The sequence below is a fragment of the Martes martes genome (assembly GCF_963455335.1).
Source record: "Martes martes genome assembly, chromosome: 7".
NCBI lineage: Eukaryota > Metazoa > Chordata > Mammalia > Carnivora > Mustelidae > Martes > Martes martes.
In genome coordinates, this window is record NC_137894.1 from 1,446,937 (window position 1) to 1,461,010 (window position 14,074).

General features: G+C 58.8%; 1 protein-coding gene across 2 annotated transcripts in view; it reads right to left on the bottom strand.

Moving 5' to 3' along the window:
- The window catches only part of CTXND1 (cortexin domain containing 1), a 46,993-nt gene extending 40,691 nt beyond the window's left edge, over positions 1–6,302 (bottom strand). For both annotated transcript variants that reach the window (XM_080807804.1, XM_080807803.1), the window contains exon 1: positions 6,140–6,302. The gene's annotated coding sequence lies outside the window, so the exon portion shown is untranslated. The remainder of the gene's footprint in view (positions 1–6,139) is intronic.
- Between the last annotated feature and the right edge of the window lie 7,772 nt (positions 6,303–14,074).

Below are 14,074 nucleotides of genomic sequence, written 5' to 3' on the forward strand. Positions count from 1 at the left end.
GTGCGACGGCTGTGCTCCTCTCTCCAGCAGGACTGGCGATTCCCCAACCTTGGCCTCTCGCGTTCAGGGTGCCTCGTCTGGTCGGGCTCTATTCTCCGCGAGCTCTCCCCCCGGTTTAGGGGGTTAGCGCTCGGACGTGCGTCCGCCTGGGAGAACACGGAGCTCGGAGCACCGGGGGGTGGTTCTCGGGGGTCCCGTGACTGTCGGTGGCGGAGGCAGAGGCCCTCGTGGCCCCCTGGCGGAGCATCTCCAGGCTTCCGTAATCTGTGCTCCAGCCGGCTGAGGTCACTGTCGTCCTTCCAGCACCCGGCCCCATTCCACATGTGGGAAGACCTCATCTCCCACCGCTTCTGCTTCTGAGACGCCTCCAAGAGGGGCGCCTTTGTGTTCTGAGCAGCGAGAGGCTCTCTCCTCAGAGTCGCAGGTGGGGGACACCTGCTCCGAAGGCGGTGGTCCCGGGGTGGGTGGGAGGGCAGCACGAAGAGGGAAGTCGATTCTGGGCAGCAGCCTGGCCCGTGAGACTGTGCAAATCCACGCTCTCCACACGGACGCAGACACCCCGCATCTCAGGAGCGTTCTCCGAAATCAGACTCGTTGTCGAGCACAAAGACAATTTTAGGAGAGTCAGCTGTCCCTGCGCGTGCCCACTAATGGACAGCAATGGCCTTACTCCGCCGCAGATGTGGCCTCTGGGAAGAGGCAGGATTTTCAAATCTCAGTCTGCCCAAGGTGGCCACGTTTCTCTATTCTTCTGTGGACACCAAGAAGGAATGCAGGAGCCTTTGACCCGGGGTGCATGGAAGGGGGACCCTCGCTGTGACCGCCCCGGGACCCGGGTCACATGCTGGGGGCTGAGTCCAGATGTCCATCTGTCCAGCCCACGGGCCCCTGAAGGGCGTCTCTCAAGCATCCGTTCATAGGAGAGGGAACGGACTGTTCCAGGAGGAGAGGACGGTCATGTTGGAACCTGCACGGCCACACTACTGGGCCAAACTACTGATAGATGTCCCTTCCAGGGACCTGGTACTATGGCTGTCCCCAAGCTGTCCCCAGGCTGTCCCCAGGCATAGGGCTTCACTACTGTGTCGGCCTGGACCGCACCCTCTCAGCAACCAGCAGGCCAGGCTCAAGTTCTTTTCCATCAGCCGTTGTCACGGACTTAAGGGTGTCCCCCCGCCCCCTGTACTGGGGTGCTCAACCCCACCCCATACCTCAGAGCGCAGCTATGCTGGAGAACACACTCTCCAAATGGGCCTGGTCTTTTACTGTTTGGTTTTTTTTGTTTTTTTTTTTAAGTCGGCCCCACGTCCAGCCTAGAGCCCGACACACGGCTTGAACTCACCACCCTAAGACGGAGACCTGAGCTGAGATCAAGAGTCAGACGCTTCACCGACAGAGCCCCCCCACCCCCGAGGCACCCCCGGGAGAAGGGTCTTTTAAAGAGGTGATTAGGGTAACATGAAGTCAGACGGGCGAGCCCTAACCCTGTATGGCCGACTGGGGTCCCTATGAGAAGAGAGGCGGGCGCAGACGGGCACCGAGGAGGGCCCGTGTGAGGACAGGGGAGGAGAGACCGAGGAGGGGGCCTCAGAAGAAACCGGCTCTGCCCACCCCTCGATCCTGGACGTGTAGCTGCCAGTGCCGTCACCGGGTCCGTCCCTGTGCGTCAGCCTCCCAGGCTGGGGTGCGGGGCTAGGGCGGGCCCGGAAGCTAATATGGTGTCCCGGTTGTCGAAGCTACACCGTCGTCAATGGCTATCGGAGGGGCCAAGGGGAAAGGTGAGGGGGCCGGCACCTGTCCCCGCACCGTCTCATGGTCCACAGTCCCAACTCAAAGCCATGTCACAAGCCAACTCCAGGCAATCGTTGAGAAAGATCCTGAGGCCCCATCCCGGCTCCGTGGGAGAGAACGTCATGATTGATGAGCAGAGGCTGTTCCGGGCAAGGGAAGGAGGCGTGACAGATGTGTGCCATCAATCTGCCGTCTTCTAGAACACAGGGAGCCCCACCCACACCAAGGAGAAGTCAGGGGAGCCCGAGCGCACTGGGCACGGTTTAAAGGCCGAACAGTCCCCGGGCCACTTCCTGGCCAACAGTGCCAACCGCCGGACGGCAAACAGATGTCATCGTGACCGCGACCTCTGGTCAGCTCACTGTGGGCGCCCGAGCACGACACGATTTACGCCCATGGAAAGAACTGCGGTCCAGTCCCCACTGCCCCGGGCCTGGGTCGCAGGAGTGGCGGCACGACGCCCCGTCTTTCTGAGCCGGCTGCAGTCTCCGGGGGAGCCCGGGGACCTCTGCCATCACACCATCCCAAGGACATGGACGAAATGCCATTTGGGGGGTCCATGAGTCCCATGGGGCCAAGGGACAAGGAGTCGGATCTTTCAGAAGAAAGACAGATGGCCAAGGGGTTGGCCTCCCTGCCTGGGGCACGCATACACTGAGCAGGCAGCAGTGTGGCCCAGGGGTCAAGGGCACTGCCTCTCAGAGGGGTAATGGGCTTCTCTCCCTCGCTCCCTCCCTGCTTCCCTCCCTTCCCTCACTGGTTGGGGAGGGGCAGAGGAAGAGAGAGCCTTAAGCGAGCTCCACACCCAACACAGACCCGGACGCCGGGCTCCCTCTCACAACCCTGAAATCCTGACCTGGGCCAAATCAAGAGTTGGATGTTTAACCCACTGAGCCACCCAGGCGTCCCTGGGCTGCCTTGCTTTATATTAAGCAAAGATAAATTATGGAGTAGAACAAAACACATTTTTAATTAAAAAATAAATTTTTTTTTAAACGTTGAACATAAAAATAGAGTGTAGCCCTATAAACCACATTCCTTTAGGGGTCTTTAGTGGTTTTCAGCCGGAAAGTGGAAGGAGCTCTAGTCTAAGTAGGAACGCACCGGGTCCTTCCTCCCTCCGTCTGCGCCTGTCCTTGCCATCAGGATGGTAAAAACTTGAAGGTCAAGGTGATGGTGTGGGCCCCCGAAGAGAGGGCCGGGGAGGCATGTGTTCTGTTTTCAGACTGGACCGTAAGCAAGAAGCAAGAGCTGTTCTGGGCGATGCTGGGATTAGGAATCCCAACCTCATCTCTTCCCTGCGAGGACAGTGTCCTTCTAGGTTTCCCTTGAAATAAGTTCCCTGAGGGGGCTCTGCCTGGAAGGGCTTGAAACATCCTTGATCTTGGGGGCACAGCAAGGACCCGTCCAGAAATGTCCAGCCATTGGGGCACATGTTCAAGAGCATGCAGAGGACTCTGCCCTGAGCTCTGATGTCCACGGCCAAGACGGGGCAGACTGCGGAAGGGACGGCTCACGGGACTGCTTTTATAAAACACCTGCTATGTGCTATGTCCTCAGCCATGTTTCCCACCACGGCACGGCAAAGAAGGCAAACGGGTTCTAAGTTTACAAACGGGAAGTCTGAGTCTCAGAAGGAATTAGAAGCTTCCGTGCACCGACCAGCCATGATAGAGACAATCAGAGAGGGACCCTGCCTGCAGCCTCTGTACGCATCACCCTCCCAAGCACAACTGGTAATCACGGCTCCAGGCAAACGCACTCGGTGGTGTTGAGTGCGGACTCTCGGTCAGGGATGTCCTCCCCCAGGCAGCCTCCCCAGACAGGTGCAGCACAGGCGAGAAGGACCCGGACTTCACAATCCCAGGAGCTCCGTCAGGAATACCAGCTCCCCTACCCTGAGCCGGCCTTGGGCAAGTCGCCTTGCTTCTCTGTTCCCAGGAAAGCAACAGTAAGAAGTGCGGCCCCGGGAGGTCGGCAGCATCGCCACAGCGCTCAGCCTACGGGGAAACCGGACCTCCTGGGCTTTACAGAGGAGACACTGACGCTCTAGAGGCAACTTGCTCACGGTCACCCAACCAAGGCAGAGCCGGGAGCAAGTGCTGAGCTCAGGAATCCTTCCCTGCGGACCCTGGGGAACGGAGCGCAGAGCCGGGGCCGACCCTGAGTCATCAGGAAATGTCTAGATGCCCGTGAGCCAGCTCTCTGATTGTAGGAACACGTAATGCACTTGAGGAATATTTTCTCCCCAAACCATTGAAATAGTTGAAAATGTCACTTCTAACGTTCCCATGTGAACCTCAGTGATCTAAACAATTCATTGACATGGACCCGTTCCAGAGCCTTCGACGCCAACATTCAGAGCCATTATGGTCTTCCTTCAATCCAGAGCTTATTGGAAGCATTAGCCTCGGAGTCTTGGAACCTTGTCAATTTTATAAACACTGTTCTTTCTAGCGTGGCCGGACAGGAGAATTTAAGGACACTTTCCTCGCTATCAGTTTATTTTCCACTTCAATCATGGCAGCACGGTTGAATTTCAAAGATACTGTGCACAAACCACCATAGGACAACAGCCTTTCACTCTGTGCTATGATAGTGCAATCTGGTTGTGTAAATATTTGTTGGAGAAAGATTAACTAGCAAGTCAGTGTACTCGGAATGGCTGCCTCTCTCATTAGCCCAGGAAGGAAACAAACAGGAAAGATGAGCCTTTCTCTACATCACGACTTACAAGCAGTCACTGAACATCCAGACAAGTTACTTTTTTTTTTTCCAGGCCCATTAAGGTTCTTCCTATTGAAAAAAAAAAAGGCTTTTATTTCACCATGACCTTGCTCAATGTAAATTTATACTTTAAATATGTAACGGCCAGAAGTTGCTACAATCTTCCAAATTCATTTGACTTCAGAGACCCATTATACCTCATGCATTCCTTGCCTGCATATTGCTCATCAATAATAAATACGGCCAGAAAAAAATGATTGGGAATTAATTGTTCAGGACAAGAGCACATTCATGCAAAGATTACGCTCCAGAAATGAACAGCTGACCCTCGATTTCTCTTAGGGACACATGTGAAGCTCCGGGTTTCAGAGCAGGTTCCCAGAGATGAGCGTTTGCTCGGACAGCCTCCCTCCTAGTGGGTCCTCGAAGCGGGTCTTCTGCGGAGTCGCCCCAGCACAGAACCCGGCCCCGAATCCAGTTTGTAAGTCACATCTCACAGGCTCGGATGTGTGGCTTTATGATGTCTTTCTGCAGGCTGGCAAGGGCCACCCGTCAGGTTTGTGCAGTTGCTCTGCCTTCAGGAGGCAGAAGGATACGCAGGGGACTTGAGCCCCCCAGGCCCTGGGCGTAGTCCCTGCCCCCGGACGCAGAGGTGACATAAAAGAGTACAACTGCATGGCCGAGCCAAGGCAGATACTCTGGTCCTCTGCTGGGCTCTGGGGAGGCTCAGGGAGACCCACACAAGGAAGGCGCTGACCTGGGTGGGAGCAGAACCTTTCCCGGCCAGGCCTGCATGGGGGGCTGATCTCTGGGTCCGAAGCCACACCGTCACCTTACTGAGAATCTAGGGAGAAGGTGCGTCCCTTTGGTCCTTCCTGACAGCCTTTCCCTTCCAGAACTTTCCCAGTGGGCAGCAGAGAGTCTCTCATGGAATTCGGTTCCATAATACATTCCCCAAAACCCCTCCCCGAGGCATTGCGCACACGGATCCCGGGAAAGATCCCAGAGATGGCCTTGGGCTTTTCGCCGTAGATGAGGACAAAATCCGACAAAATCCGACTGAGACCTGACATTTCAGAAAAGCCGCCACCGACAGAACTTTTCCCCGAAGTTGCATCGGTTGTGACCTTCATCAGCCACACTGAGAACTGTCTGTTGGCTGCGACTGTCAGCCCCGAGCAGGGACACGGAACTCGACGCGAAGGCGTCTGGAACTTCGATCCCGCCCCACGCACACCCCCTCCCGCCCCCCACCCCGGGACGGCGGCCGAGGCCGGGTGCGGAGGAAGGGGCGGCTCGGCCCGGGGGTGGGGGTGGGGGGCTCGGCCCGGGGGTGGGGGGCGCGCCCCGGCGCAGCGCGAGCTCCCGACTCCGGAGCCCCGAGCCCGCAGCCTCCCCGGCGCCCGCGGCTCCACCGCCTCCGCGCCCCGGGGCCGCCCTGCCCGCCGACCGCGGCGCGTCCCGGGCGCAGAGGCCGCGCGAGGGGTCCCGGGCAGCGGCGGCGGCGGCGGCGGCCGGACCCCGGCGGGCGGACCCGCGCTCGCGGCCGGCGGGCTGGCTGCGGGGCCCGGCGGGGACGGCCCGGCTCGCGGCGGGTCCCGGGGAGCCCCGCGCTCCTTACCTGGCGAGGCCGTCCCGTGCGCTCGCGGGTCCCGGGCCGGCGGGGCTGGCTGCGGGGCGGGGGCGCGGGGCGCGGGGCGCAGTCCGGGCCCGGCTCCGGGGGGCGGCGGGCGGCGGCGGCTGAGTCAGCGCCCGGAGGAGCCGGCGAGCCCGGCCCGGCCGCCCACAGGGGCTGCGAGCGGAGTCGCGGCCGCCCCGGCGTTTTAAAGGCGAGGCAGCTGGATGCGGTTCAAGCGGAAACGCAGGGCGAAACTTCGCCCGCGGGGGCGCCGGGGGAGGGTGGGGGCGGGGCGCCGGCGCGCGGGGAGGGGGCGCGGGAGCCGGTGGCCGGCGGCGGGCGGGGGGGCGCGGACGGGGGGCGCGGACGGGGGCGCGCGGAGGGGGCGGAGGGCTCCCGCCGGGGAGGGGGCGTCGAGGCGAGGGGGCGGCAGGCGGCGGGTGGGGGGCGGGGGTCGGGGGTCGGGAGGCGCGGGGAGGGGCGGCGGGCTCCCGCCCGGGTGGGGGGCGTCCAGGCGAGGGCGCGGGGAGGGGGCGGCCCGCGGCGGGGGGCGGGCGGCGGGTCCCTGGCAGGTGCGGCGCTCTCAGGGCTCCTCCAACGCGCTGCCTTGGGGGGTTCGCTCGGCGGGGGCGCGGGTGCCTCTCGCAGCGTCCCCCTGCATTATGCTTAAGAGCGAGATGAACGTTTCCATCGAAGTTGGGAGGAGACCGGGCCGGTTCGCGAAGTCCGGTCAATGCGATTAGACAAGAGAAGAAAAACGGTGTGAAAATCTCAGATTCTGCCTTTGCAAAGCCAAACTCCCCCCCCCCCTTTTTGCCTTTTTTAAAATTGGAAAGCAGGGAAAACGATCCGTATTTGCATGGGACGGTTCGGCTGGAAAATCCAAAGTGCAGATGGAAACAGTAGCCTTTCCGAGGAACTGGCCGGCTGTCAGGGGAACATGCCAGCCCGGGGGCTCACCAGCCGGTTGGAAAAGGAGCGCGAGGATCCCGCCGTCCCTGGAATGCGAGCGGGGGAGGGAGTACGGTCTAGTCTGCAAGACAAAGCACCTGCTCCTCGCAGGGGACCAGAGGAGACTTGAGTCTATCAGGACACAGTCCTTACTCTTGGCCCAGGAGAAGTGAACGTCATCACCGTGTCACGTGGGCCTGCTGCGTTCGGCCCAATCTCCTTCAGATTCCAAGTAGAGTTTTCTCCGACTTGCGGTGATGATTCTAGGTCTCCGGGGAAGTGTAGACGACAGGCGGGGGGAAGGCTGCTGAGAGTAGGAGGGAAACCAGCCCGGCTGGATGAGATCGTGGGAGAGCACCAGGCATGGACGGATAAATACGTAACACAGAGCCCCTCGGTGCTCACTGCTCCAGCGCGAGCACACGCATGCCTGCCAGAGGTGCCCGGAAGCCCTACGTGGCGGTCCTCGTCTTGCTCTCACTTTCAGGTAAGGAAGTGCAGGCCCCGAGGGTAAAGGTCACAGGGGAAGTCACGCGGCCAGCGTGGAGGGTCAGGGGCCCGAGGTGGGCATCTTGCCTCCAGAGCCAGCATCTGTGCCAGCCCTCTGCCGCCCGCACGTTCTCCCAAAGCAGCGGTGATGAAAACAGCCTGTTCCCGGCCCGACACGAGTTCAGTGCAGAAGGGAGAAGAGACCAAATTCAGCAGTGGTGTTTGTGGGGACCCTTCGAGCAGATGGAATGGTTGAATTTGTCAAAAAACATGATTTCCCCAAAAAAACCTAACTAGATGGTGATTAGCAGGGGCTGATTTTCTACCCGGCTCTCTAGGGCAAAATAAATTCCCAAATCCATCGAAGAGCGAATGCAAAAAAGTGAAGCCAAAAAGTAGTAGGACGAACATGTAAGTTTTTGTCACAAAGCTGGGATCGTGAGACGCTCTCGCAGTATGTCACGAGACCGTGAAGGAGAACAGCAATAGGGTCATTGGGATTATAAAATACACGAACAAATGTCTTTATTTAAAAAAGAAACACGAGCAGAGTTAAAAAGTGACAAACTGAAAAAAAAATTCACTGTGTGTATGACATGAGATTGCTAAGTTCAGCCAATGAAAATACAAACACCCGTCAAATTCGAATTTCAGGTAGACAACGAATAATGTTTTTAGTATAAGTGTGTCCCATTCCTTGTTTATCGGAGTCAAGTTTAACTGGATGTCCAGTATTTTGTCTGGTGCCCCTGATATTACAGAAACATTTGAAGGTAGAAAGTTCACAAAGGTCTCTTACGATCATTACAAAATATTACCTTCCTGTTAGAACAGGGAATAACAGAGACGCAGGCAACAGGAAACGCTAATATCCAAAAGACAGAACAAAAGAGCCGTCCTGCCGCCGAGAAGACACTCAGAAAGCGAAGCTTTTCCCCACTAGACTGCAAATTTGAAGATACTGAGAAAGTTCGGTGCCAGTGCGGGCTTGGGGGAAACAGGCGTTGTGTCTCGCTGTTGATGAAAATGGCAGTTAGCACAGTGTTTCCAGAACGCAGTCTGAAAACAGATAAGCAACGGAGTCCTTATGTGCTGAGCGATCCGCCAAACTAATCCACGAATTTATCCGAAGACACAATGTTACGAGTGGACGAAAGGCATAAAGTCAACGCTTACTACTTTGCATAAAGACGTAGAACACGGAGAAGTCCGGAACGACCTAAACGTCCCTATGGAGGGGAGAGGCTAATCACGTAACGATTTAAACTTACTGTGATTCAAGCACTGGTTTAAGCACCTCTCGCAGACACAAAAGCAAACCAGACCCATCCCACGCCCCACTTCCCCCGAGTGGGAAGTTACTGTGAGTGTCTCCGTCTTACAGGAAGACAGGACGGAAGCGGGGTCGGGGACTTCAACAGAGCAGTTGGTCATCAGGGAACACAAGGTCAGCTCCGTTCTCTGCCGGGTACCTGATGGGATCTCCGGGACGGCATGCCGGGGTGACCTCGTCCATGGGATCGGAGACTGTACGGTCCCTAAAAATGACAACACGGCTTTGTAGGTGTTGGCGCAGAAAATGTTCATGTCCCAGTGTTAAGTGAAAAAGGAACAAAACACATTGCTACAGACTGAATATCTGTGTCTCTCCACATTCCTATGCTGAAACCTATTCCATCGTGGGAAGGTACTGGAAGGGGAGGCCTCTGGGAGGGGATCAGGTCACCAGGGTGGAGACCTCCTGAATGGGATTTGTGCCTTAGGAGAGGGACCCCGGAGAGCTCGGTCACCCTCCTGCCACGTGGGGATGCGTCTGTGAGCCGGAAGCTGGCCTTCCCCGGACGCAGAATTTGCCCGGAACCTTGATCTCGGACCTTCCAGCCTCCAGAGCAGTGAGAAATCCGTTTCTGTTGTTTGTAAGCCCCCCAGTTGATGGAATTTTGCTGTATCAGGTTTAGTATGATCCCACTTACGTAAAATAGAAAATAGTTATTTATGGCTGTGTAGAGGCATAGAGGGAGGTCTGGAGGAGTGGTCACTGACGTATTAGCAGGCTTTCTTTCTGACTGATGGGCGTTCTGGTGATTTTTTTTACTTCCTTCTTGATACTTCTCCAAATGACTCAAGTTTTTAAATTATGAACGTGTATCACTGAAATATCCGGGGGGGGGGGGCACGGAGAAGAACCAGAAAACAAAGTTTTCCCGTTTTATGATTCAGTCCTTCAGGGTCTTGAAGTTCTAGGGTTTTCCCAAGCTTCTTGTCTCTCCGTCTGAATTCTGGGAGCTCAGATCCTGGCTGAGGACTCAGTTCTCTGCCAGGAAAATCCTAGGCGTCCCTCCGGCACCGGCTGCCTGGCCCCTAGCTGAGGGAGGAGGGCGGCGCCGTGGACCTCGGACCTCTCCGGTCAAGTCTAGGTGCCGTCACAAGGGACTCGGAGGGCCCGGGGACGTGCTGTGCTCCTGCCGGGCCCCGGTGTCTCAGCTGCACAGTGACATGTGTAAGTTAGCGTTATCATTGCAGAGGACAGAAATCCAAGTGAAGCCAGCTTGAGAGGTAAGGCGTATTCCCCGGAAGGATCAGAGAATCCAGGAATCCCAGCAGAGGAGGGCCGCCAGCGCCGGGTAAGGGACGGAGACGCGTGTGAGCCAAGAAGCCGCGGGGAACATCGCATCGAAGGCTTCTCTCTCCTCCCTGCCTCTGCTCCTCTCGGGGCATCTGAGCCCTCCTCTCCCCCGCGGCACGGGCTTCGTCTGCTCCTCGCTCCGCAGAAACACGGCAGCCTCCCGAGCCTCACGTAACAGCTTCGGTCACCCAAAGAGATTCATTTCCTTGGTCCTTAGTTTTAAAATGAAGTCAGGGCTTCACTGGCTCAGCTGGGGACAAGTGGCCTCCCCGTGCCTGCATCGTGGACGGGCCGTGGCTCGGCTCCAGGTCACGCATCCCATTTGGGGCCCAGGCTGAAGAAGCAGTTTCTATATGGAGCGTTTTGGTCCTAGTGGCAGAGGGGAGGCGAGGACAGCAAGCCTTGGGCTTTGCCAGGCAAAGTCACCCAGCCGAGCCCGGTGTCGGTGGGGAGGAAGCTCCCCCAGAGCGGGGATCCTGCCCCCCACTGCCAGCGCATGGTGGCAGGGGGACGGCGTCCTAGCCAGATATGGCATCGATCACCCCAGCCACTGATGGCACGGGCAGGGGTGCCACGTCCTGCCACGTCTCCACCCCAGGAGGATGGCACAGGAACGCTAAGCAGACAGCTGCACCCGTCTTGACCCCAGTGGTCCTTGCGTGAGGACCACGTGATGCCGGAAGTGGGCTAAGGGGCCGCTGGGGGGCAGCTGGGGGGCCCGGGAGGGAACGCGGGGCTCGGAGTCAGACAAGCCCTGAGTTCGGATTCTTACTCCGCCACGGCCGAGTCGCAGCGTGTGACGTCTTCTCCATCGTGGCACAGGGGACAGTCCTCGCAGAGCTGTGACAGGGGCCAGCGCCGCATAAAATTTGAGCCACGCAGCAGAGCGTCTCTCCGGGGCTCAGCGCTGCTGTTAACCCTGGAAGAGAGGACGTTGCCCACCTGCTCCTGCTCCGTCTGCAGCGCAGGGCCCGGGGAAGGGGTCCGACTGCGGTCAGAGGTTTTAATGGTGGAACTTCCTCTTTCACGTCGAAACTTCAAAACAGGTTGATTTCAACAGAATTAGTTAAGCGTCACTCACATGCACCCAACTTGGACATTGAACCCTGCTGCCCATGAACGGGCAGCAGAGAAAGCAGCCTGCTTTCTCGGTGATAGGGACAGAAGGTGGGGTGCACCGACCCTGCCGCTGGTCGCTCTTCCCTGCTTGGAGATGTCCCCATTGGCACCAGCTGGTGCCCAGCAATGCCACCAGGGGCCCAGAACCTGTCCCCAGGGGCTTGTAGCACATCTCTGATGGCATCACAAAGTGGGCATGTAGCTCCCTGACCCCCAATTCCCGCCGGTGGTCCAGGGATCCTTTATTTCAGGGGTGAAGTTCGCAAAGGGACAGTTCAGGGAAAATATTTCCAGAGCCTCTGGGTCTAACCCAGCTTGGGGTGGGTGCTGGCTGAAGAGGGGGCACTTTCTGTCTGGGGGATATTCAGCAAGAGGTCCCGGTGTCCAAGAGCCAGTTTAAGTTTTTCAGGCATCTGCAAGTCGGTCCTTAAGCCATTGGTAACGTGAGAGCCCCAGAATGTTTTCAGCCCCGTGCTGGGGAGCCGCGTCCTGGAGAGCAGCCGGGGGTTTGAGCTCTGGCACAGGCTGGGGAAGGTCAAGCTGGTCGGTGTCCCAGGCAGGTTCCTGGGTCCGCCACGGCCTTCTCTTGAGCCCCCGAGGGAGCCCACACACAGAGGCCAGCCCTGCCCTGTGTGGGGAGGTGTCGGCCGCCGGCTCCAACTCCCATCTCGAGCTTGCAGTCATTTTTAAAATTTTTTATTTATTTATTTTTTTTAAGAGAGAGAGCATGTGCCCGTCGGGGGGTGGGGGTGGGGGAGAAGGAGGGGCAGAGTCAAGCAGACTCCATGCCCAGCACGGAGCCCGATGCGGGGCTCGATCCCAGGGCCCTGAGGTCAGGACCTGAGCCGAAGCCCCTTAACCCACGGAGCCACCCAGGTGCCCCCTATCCTGCAGTCAGTTTTAAGGCTCTTTCTGGGAGTCTCCATGTACAACTCCTGCTTGATGAACTTGCCCCATCTGTAAAGTACATGACTGAACCCTTGGACCACTCCTCCCGACAGCGGCCGGAGCTGTCCCTTTAAAACCTGACTCCTGTTTTGCCCGAACATCTCCAGTGGTTTTCCATCTCGCTCAGCGTGAAACCCAAGGTCTTTTGATGACTGACAAGTGCCAGGAGATCAGCTGGTCCCTCTCCAGCCTCCTTTCCACCCCCCACCCCCCAGGCTTCTCCTGCCCCGACATCCCCGGTCACTCCTCTCCCTGCGTCTTCGTGCTTTCCGACCGCTGTCCCCCAGAGATGAACACGATTAGCTTCTCTCTCTCTCTCCTTCCTTGGCTCAAACAGCAGCTAACTTCTGTGATCATTCTGGGCACGGGAGAAGCTCTGTCCCTTTGCCTCTGTCTCCGCTACCATTCGCCCCCACGGCCGGCGTGCGCACTTACTGGGATGTCTGTGGTCTCTCTCCGCTAGGGTGCCCATCCATGCGGGCAGGGCTTGGTTTGGTTAGATCCTGAGTCTTTAACGACGGGCCCAAGTTTAGATCATGGATGCTCGGATGGCTTGCCCGCAGCAGGGGAGCCTGTGGCCTCGGCTGCGTGCGCTGGGTGCGGGGCGCTGGCTCCCAGGATGGCTCTCCACTGTGGGGAAGCGCAGCTGGGAGCTTCTACCTGATTGGCCCACGTCCCAGCCCAGGGCCGGGCTCACTGCCTTGTAGACCCAGGAAGGAGACCCCCAACGACCCTCAGAAAAGCCCAAGGGGGCCGGCTTGGGAGGCGGGTTGGATGGAACGCACTGGGCGGGGTTCTGCCCACGACCTTGGACCAGCCCCTCTCTCCTCCGGGCCTCCTTTTCCCCACCGGGTCTGGGCATGTGGTGCTCTGAGCGTCCTGTCTGCCCTGGCCCTGCCCGCTCCATCCCTGGATGGGCTTCGAGGCGGCTTTTGAGGGAAAGCTTATTGGAAAATCCCCAGCTGTTGGCTGTTGTCTGCATCGCGCTCTGGGCTCTTGTGGTGCTGCTGACGCGTGTGCTCCGGGCTCCCTGCCTCTCTGCCGGATGACGCAGCACGACTGCGGGTCAGCTCATCCTTCTCCTCCGCTCACCCCGCTCCTCGGGGCCGGGACCTCCGGGCTCATTCGTGCTCTTGGGAAGGCAGCGGGCGGGGACAGACTTCGGCGACAGCCTCTCCCCGCCACAGCATTTTGGGGAGGGCTGACGGGCGACCCAGTCCTGAGAGGAGTCTCAAGGGGGAGGGGGCGGGGTCTGTGGGCCGGCCCCGCTGGGGGTGTCCACAGCCCGTTCTCATGTAGCGGCCACACTGCTAACCCCACTTCTGGGCCGGGCAGAGCGAGTAGGAAATGATGCAGGACGCGGAGGTTCAACCACTGGCCCAGAGTCCGGAAACGTCAGGCCAAAATCCCAGAACAAGAGACCGAGTCACCTGAGTCTCTGTCTCATGCAGTTTCTGCCACGTCCAATTGTCTCCCCCGGCACATGGTCACGCACTTGAAACTGAAGTGGTTGCGTGTGGCCAAGGGGCTCCAGAGCTCGTGGTCTGTGGCTGAGCCAGACTGTCTGGCGTCTTCACCGCAGCTGGTCCCGGGTGGTCGAGCGCCATCAGCCCTGTGGGGGCTGAGTTCCCGGGCTCTGCGTCATTCAGCCCGAGAGTGCCCATCCCTGGGCCCCTCCCCTCCTCTGTCAGCCCGAATGGGGGGCCGTGTGTAGGGCGGGGGTCTGCGGAGAGGCGCCGTCGAGACGGGCCTGCTCCGGGGAAGGTCGGGTTCACGTTGGTGACGCCCACAGGAGCCGTGGTGCT